This window comes from Mustela nivalis (assembly GCF_964662115.1).
Source record: "Mustela nivalis genome assembly, chromosome: 12".
In the NCBI taxonomy this organism is placed as follows: Eukaryota; Metazoa; Chordata; class Mammalia; order Carnivora; family Mustelidae; genus Mustela; species Mustela nivalis.
In genome coordinates, this window is record NC_139031.1 from 49,785,359 (window position 1) to 49,792,145 (window position 6,787).

At 42.8% G+C, this 6,787-nt stretch overlaps 1 pseudogene across 1 annotated transcript; it reads left to right on the forward strand.

The window, feature by feature from the left end:
• Positions 1–5,765: 5,765 nt before the first annotated feature.
• Positions 5,766–6,465, forward strand: LOC309844688 (small ribosomal subunit protein uS13 pseudogene; annotated as a pseudogene). Its single transcript has one exon. The product of its transcript is annotated as a small ribosomal subunit protein uS13 pseudogene (transcript).
• The last annotated feature ends 322 nt before the right edge of the window (positions 6,466–6,787 follow it).

The following is a 6,787-nucleotide window of genomic DNA, read 5'->3' on the forward strand; positions in this document are numbered from 1 at the left end:
CTTTATTGTGGTAGAATGAGAAAAATATATATATAACTTATATAACTGGATTGATTTGAGAACCAGTCCTTTTCCTGATATTTTTGCTTATACCCAATGTAATTCTTTCTCTTAGTCTTTAAAAATCCTTGTTTTGGGGGCACCTGGGTGGCTCAGTGGGTTAAGCCACTGCCTTTGGCTCGGGTCATGATCTCGGGGTCCTGGGATCGAGTCCCGCATCAGGCTGTCTGCTCAGCAGGGGGCCTGCTTCACTTCCTTTCTGCCTGCCTCTCTCTCTGCCTACTTGTGATCTCTCTCTGTCAAATAAATAAAATCTTAAAAAAAAAAAATATCCTTGTTTTGGGGCACCTGGGTGGTTCATTTGGTTAAGCATCTACATTTGGCTCACGTCCTTATCCCAGGGTGCCTGCCTGGATTGAGCCCCACCCGCGTGGGGTTCCCTGCTCATCAGGGAGTCGTCTTCTGCCTCTCCCTCTGCCCTTCTCCCTCCCTGCTCAGGTGTGCATGCGCACTCTCTCAACTAAAATCTTTGGAAAAATATTAAAAATCCTTGTTTTTCTCCCCCCCCTTTTTTTTAAAGATTTTATTTATTTGGGGTGCCTGGGTGGCTCAGTGGGTTAAAGCCTCTGCCTTCAGCACAGTTCATGATCCCAGGGTCCTGGGATCGAGCCCCACATCAGGCTCTCTGCTCAGCAGGGAGCCTGCTTCCCTTCTTCGCTCTCTGCCTGCCTCTCTGCCTACCTGTGATCTCTGTTAAATAAATAAAATCTTAAAAAAAAAAAAAAAAAAAGATTTTATTTATTTGAGAGAGAGAGCACAGGCAGGGAGAGGAAGAAGCAGGCTCCCCATGGAGCAGAGAGCCTGTCATAGGGCTTGAACCCAGGGTCCTGGAATCATGACCCGGGTTAAAGACAGACGCTCAGCTGACTAAGCTCCGAGGCACCCCTACCCCTCCCTTCTTCTGTCAGCCTTGTTGTCGATACTGAGAATGTGCAGTACCAGGCATCATGGTGAACTAAAGATAAATAATACAGTTTATGTCTTTAAGAAGCCCCCACTCTGGGTGACTGGGTGGCTAAGTTGGTTGAGCGTCTGCCCTTGGCTCCGGTCATAATCCCAGGGTCCTAGGATCGGGTACCATCTTGGGCTCCCTGCTTAATGGGGAGCCTGCTTCTCCCTCCCTTACTCCCCTGTGCACATGAGTGCTCTCTCTCTGTCAAATGAATAAATCCTTTAAAAAAGCCCACAGTGTAATAGAAAACATACTGTGACAACTCTAATGTAATGTAAGGTGAGGGTGTTTTAGTAAAGAGGTGGGTTGTTTCAGGTGACTTTTATAAAAGAGTGTAGGAGCTCCTTTGTTTTCTCCCTCAAAGCAATGGGGAAAGAATTAAATTATTGTCTATGTAATAGACTGATGGGATTATTATATTATTATTATTATTATTGTGAAATTAAAGTGCCTCAGGTGTCTGTCTTTTTATTTACTTATTTTTATTTAGAGAGCAGGGTGAGGGGCAAAGGTAGAGGGAGGGAGAATATCAAACAGACTCCTCACTGAGCTCAGAGCCTGGCACTTGGCTCAATTTCATGACCCAAAGATCATGACTTGAGCCAAAATCAAGAGTCAGATGCTTGGGGCACCTGGGTGGCTCAGTGGGTTAAGCCGCTGCCTTCGGCTCAGGTCATGATCTCAGGGTCCTGGGATCGAGTCCCGCATCGGGCTCTCTGCTCAGCAGGGAGCCTGCTTCCTCCTCTCTCTCTCTCTCTCTGCCTGCTTCTCTGCCTACTTGTAATCTCTGTCTGTCAAATAAAATAAATAAAATCTTTAAAAAAAAAAAAAAAAGTCAGATGCTTAACCAACACAGCTATCCAGGCGCACATGCACCCGCCCCCCCCCCCACTTCTTTTTAAGATTCTCTTTTTAGGGCACTTGGGTGACTCAGCCAGTTAAGTGTCTGCCTTTGACTCAGGTCATGATCCCCAGGGTTAGGGTCAGGGCTTGGGTTCCTTGTTCAGTGGAACCTCTTCTCCCTCTGCCTGTCACTCCCTGCTTGTGCACTCACTCACTCTGTCAAATAAATCTTTAAAAAAAAAAAAATAAAACCTTAATGATACAAGTAGAAAAATAGGGAACAAATTAAGATCATCTGAATCCTAATTTTAGCAAAGGAGGGGGGGAGCCTTATCGATATCTGGAGGAACATGTTAAATATAGGGAACAGCAAATATAATGGCCTTACAGCACTAGAATACCTGAAATGTTGGAGAGAAGGGAGGCCTGAGAGGACAAAGCTAATAACCAAGGGCTGGATGTTGCTGGGGAAAGAGGAAGAGGTTGGGAAGTGTGGCTTCAGCAGTCAAGCGGTAAATGCCTTTATAGAAAGGGGAGCTGCTATCAGAAGTCGTATATTTGTAATGTTATGTATTAGATACTAGGATAGATATTAGGCTTAAGAACTTTAAAGACTAGATGTGTTAAATTGTGTGAATGTCCACACTAGGTGACCCTATTTTAAAAAAAAAATTGTCTTTCGGTATATGAATTTTCTATTTCCCACACAAGTAATTCAAAATTAATTGGATTAAATAGTCAAAAACAGTACATTTTTGTATTATGAAATACACATTGAAATACACATTGAAAGAAATATACCATAGGTGGGAGTCATGAATACAGAAAACAAGGAAACTAACTTCCAAGAAAGCAAACATGGGCAAGTGGAATAACAAGTTTTGCCAATTTAACCTCCCACCAACAGTATAGGAGAGGGAGGTCTTTTCCTGAAACAAAAAGTGTTGCGATCTTAGTAAAGGAAAATAAGATCTACTCTTCATTAATTACAGCACAAAATTGTTCCAAGATGAAATTAAGGTAACTTACAAAAACTGTATGACAAGCTAAAAAGAACTAATGGAAGAACTTCTGGCTGACTCCATATGTGATTCTAGATCTAAGGGCTGGGAGTTCGACCCCTGTGTTGGGTGTAGAGTTTACTTTTAAAAAGCTAATGGAACTAAGGGGTAAAATAAGACTATAAGATGTTAGTACAGGGGCGCCTGGGTGGCTCAGTGGATTAAGCCGCTGCCTTCGGCTCAGGTCATGATCTCAGTGTCCTGGGATCGAGCCCCGCATCGGGCTCTTTGCTCAGCAGGAGCCTGCTTCTCTCTCTCTCTCTGCCTACTTGTGATTTCTCTCTCTGTCAAATAAATAAATAAATAAATAAAATCTTTAAAAAAAAAAAATAAAATAAATAAAATAAATAAAAAAGATGTTAGTACAAAGATAGATACTGTGGAATCCTGTATACTTGAGATGATGCCCTAATTCTTGTGTACACTTGTAATTGATCCCTAAAAACTTAACCACTTAAGAAATCCACACATGGTCATAAAAAGTTGTTGCTCAACAGTCATGAGTCCCCGTGGTATACTGTGCTGTGGAATCCAACTTAATTCAGGGATAATTTTTCATGGCATAATTTTCAGACGCCTACAAATACTGTTTCTTTGTAAATTTGAGAGGATACTTCCTTGATGCAGGAAGTGTAACTGGCATTTTAATGAGTTGGGAATAAAATTGACAGATTTGGGGGAAATGAGACTATCCAAAAGAGGATCTAGGGGCACCTGATTGCTCAGTTGGTGGCGCCTGTTGACTCTTGATTGGCAGGATTGTGAGTTCAAGCCTTATGTTTGGCATGGAGCCTACTTTTTAGATTTTATTTGAGAGGGTGCAGGCAGGTGGCAGGAGCGGGGGCAGAGAAAGACTCTTGAGCCAGGAACTCCCCACACGGCTCCATCCCAGAACCCCAGAGATCGTGACTAGCCAAAGGCAAATGTTTAACTAATGGAGACATCCATGCGCCCCTCTGACCACTCAATTTGAGAAAATTCAAAGTATGTATAGAGGAGAGAAGGGGTGTTTGTTGGGAGATGGATGGTAGTGAAGTTTGCACAGTGTGAATACTTAATGCCACTGATCCATGCACTGTTAAAATGGTAAATATGTGTAATTCACCACACACAAAGACATAAAAAATCAAATTCCCTAAAATAAAGATCCACACATCTAATTTGGTATTATTTCTCTCTGGTGTATCCTGTCATTTGATGGTTGCCAAATGATTAGGTAACCAGTGAGGTAACTTGCTTCATGACTTGCTGTACCGTTGGTGCCTAGAACAGTGCCTGACATGGAGTTAAATGCCCAATAAATGTTTGTACAAATGAATGGGGATAGTAAAAGGAAAAAGATTGGTAGGGTCCATAACTAAATTCCCAATCAGAAAGTTACATCAAGTTAAACCAAAGAGCTAAAGTATTAAAGTATACAAAAGGTAAGGTATAAGCTGAAGTATGTTCAATCATGATGATCCTGTAAAAGAATTAAGCATCACTTTTGTTACAAAACCCTCTAATAAAGGAAGAGAAGTGACTATAACAATTATGAAAGGATTGGGTCTTAACTCACCTTGAAAGTTCATTTATATGGAACACTGAGATCCCTGATGTCAGATAAGTGAAGCATTCTGATATTTACAAAATCAAGTGCAGAGAAGTCACAGTGGAAAATGTTCTTTTATTGAAACACATGAATTTTGTTTTCTGAGGACTGTACATTAAAAATTATTTTTGAGGGTGCCTGGGTGGCTCAGTGGGTAGGCTGCTGCCTTCGGCTCAGGTCCTGATCTCAGGGTCCTGGGATCGAGGCCCGCATCGGGCTCTCTGCTCAGCAGGGAGCCTGCTTCCCTCTCTCTCTGCCTGCCTGCCTCTCTACTTGTGATCTCTCTCTGTCAAATAAATAAAATCTTATTAAAAAAACAAAAATTAAAATTAAAAATTATTTTTGAGGGGGCACATGGCTGGCTCAGTTGATAGAACATGCAATTCTTGATCTCTGTGAGTTTGAAACCCAGGTTGTGTGTAGAGATGTGTCTTTGAAAAAATTATTTTCAGGGCCCCCTGGCTGGCCCGGTCGATAGACCATAGGATTCTCTTTTTTTGTTTTTAATTTTATTTACAGGGGCGCTGGGGTGGCTCATTTGGTTAAGCAACTGCATTCTGCTCAGGTCATGATTCTGGAGTCCCGGGATCAAGTCCCACATCAGGCTCCCTGCCCAGCAGGGAGTCTGCTGCTCCCTCTGACCTCTCCCCTCATTCTTCTGCTCAATCTCTCATCTCTCAAATTTTAAAAAAAAAATTTTTTTTTAAAGATTTTAATTTATTTGAGGGAGAGCATGAGCATGGGGCCGAGGGGGCAGGACTGACGGAGGGGGACATGCAGACTTCCTGCTGAGCAGGGCCTGATGAAGCACTCAGTTCCAGGATCCTGAGATCATGACCAAGCTGAAAGCAGACAAATAAGCCACCCAGCTGCCCCAGTAGAGCAAGGGATTCTTGATTGTGGGGTTGTTAGTTTTAATCCCACATTGGGTATAGAGATTACTTACATAAAAATCTTTTGGGGGTGCCTGGGTGGCTCAGTGGGTTAAGCCACTGCCTTCGGCTCGGGTCATGATCTCAGGGTCCTGGGATCGAGTCCCGCATCGGGCTCTCTGCTCAGCAGGGAGCCTGCTTCCTCCTCTCTCTGCCTGCCTCTCTGCCTACTTGTGATCTCTCTCTGTCAAATAAATAAATAAAATCTTTAAAAAAAAAAAAAATCTTTTGGGGGTAGGGAGGGGGGGGAATCTTTTGGGGGTGCCTGCATGGCTCAGTGCTGAGCGTCTACCTTCAGCTCGGGTCGTGGTCCCAGGGTCCTCTCTGCTTGGCAGGAGTCCTGCTTCTCCCTCTCCCACTCCCCCTGCTTGCATTCCCTCTCTTGTGTGTGTCTCTGTCAAATCTTAAAAAAAAAAAAAAAAAAAAAAAAAAAGACCAAGAATGGTTAAAACATTTAAAAAATATATCTTTTAAAAGTTATTTTCAGCTCTTCCACAGGAGGCGTACACACTGCCACTGGGGCCGCTGCCATGTCTCTAGTGATCCCTGAGAAGTTCAGCACATTTTGCGAGTACTCAACACTAGTATCGATGGGTGGTGGGAAATAGCCTTTGCCATCACTGCAATTAAGGGTGCGGGGCAAAGATAAGCTCATGTAGTGTTAAAGAAAGCAGACATCAATCTCACTAAGAGGGCCGGCGAGCTCACTGAGGATGAGGTGGAACGTGTGATCACCATTATGCAGAATCCTTGCCAGTATAAGATCCCAGACTGGTTTTTGAACAGAAGGATGTGAAGGATGGAAAGTACAGCCAGGTCCTGGCCAATGGCCTGGACAGCAAACTTCGTGAAGACCTGGAGAGACTGAAGATCAGGGCCCAGAGAGGGCTGCACCACTTTGGGGGACTTCTTGTACGAGGCCAGCACACCATAGGGTTCTGGGGCCACACTGTGGGTGTGTCCAAGAAGAAATAAATCTGTAGACCTTGTCTGTTAATAAAATAGATTATACACCTAAAAAAAAAATTTATTTTCACTAATCTCTTTGTAAAGGTTCAAGTGTAATTAAACTTTTTTTTTTTAAGACTACTTATTTGACAGACAGTGAGAGAATACATGCAGGGGTAATGGGAGGGAGAAGCAGGCTTCCTGCTGAGCAGGGAGCCCAATGTGTGACTCAATCTAGGACCTGAGATCATGACCTGAGCCAAAGGCAGATGCCTAATGACCGAGGCACCCGTACAAATGTAATTAAACTTTTAATACAATTTTTAAAATTTAAATTATTGTTTGTATGTTCTGATTCCTCAAGATTATGGTTGTTTACACTTATTTTTTTATTTTTTTA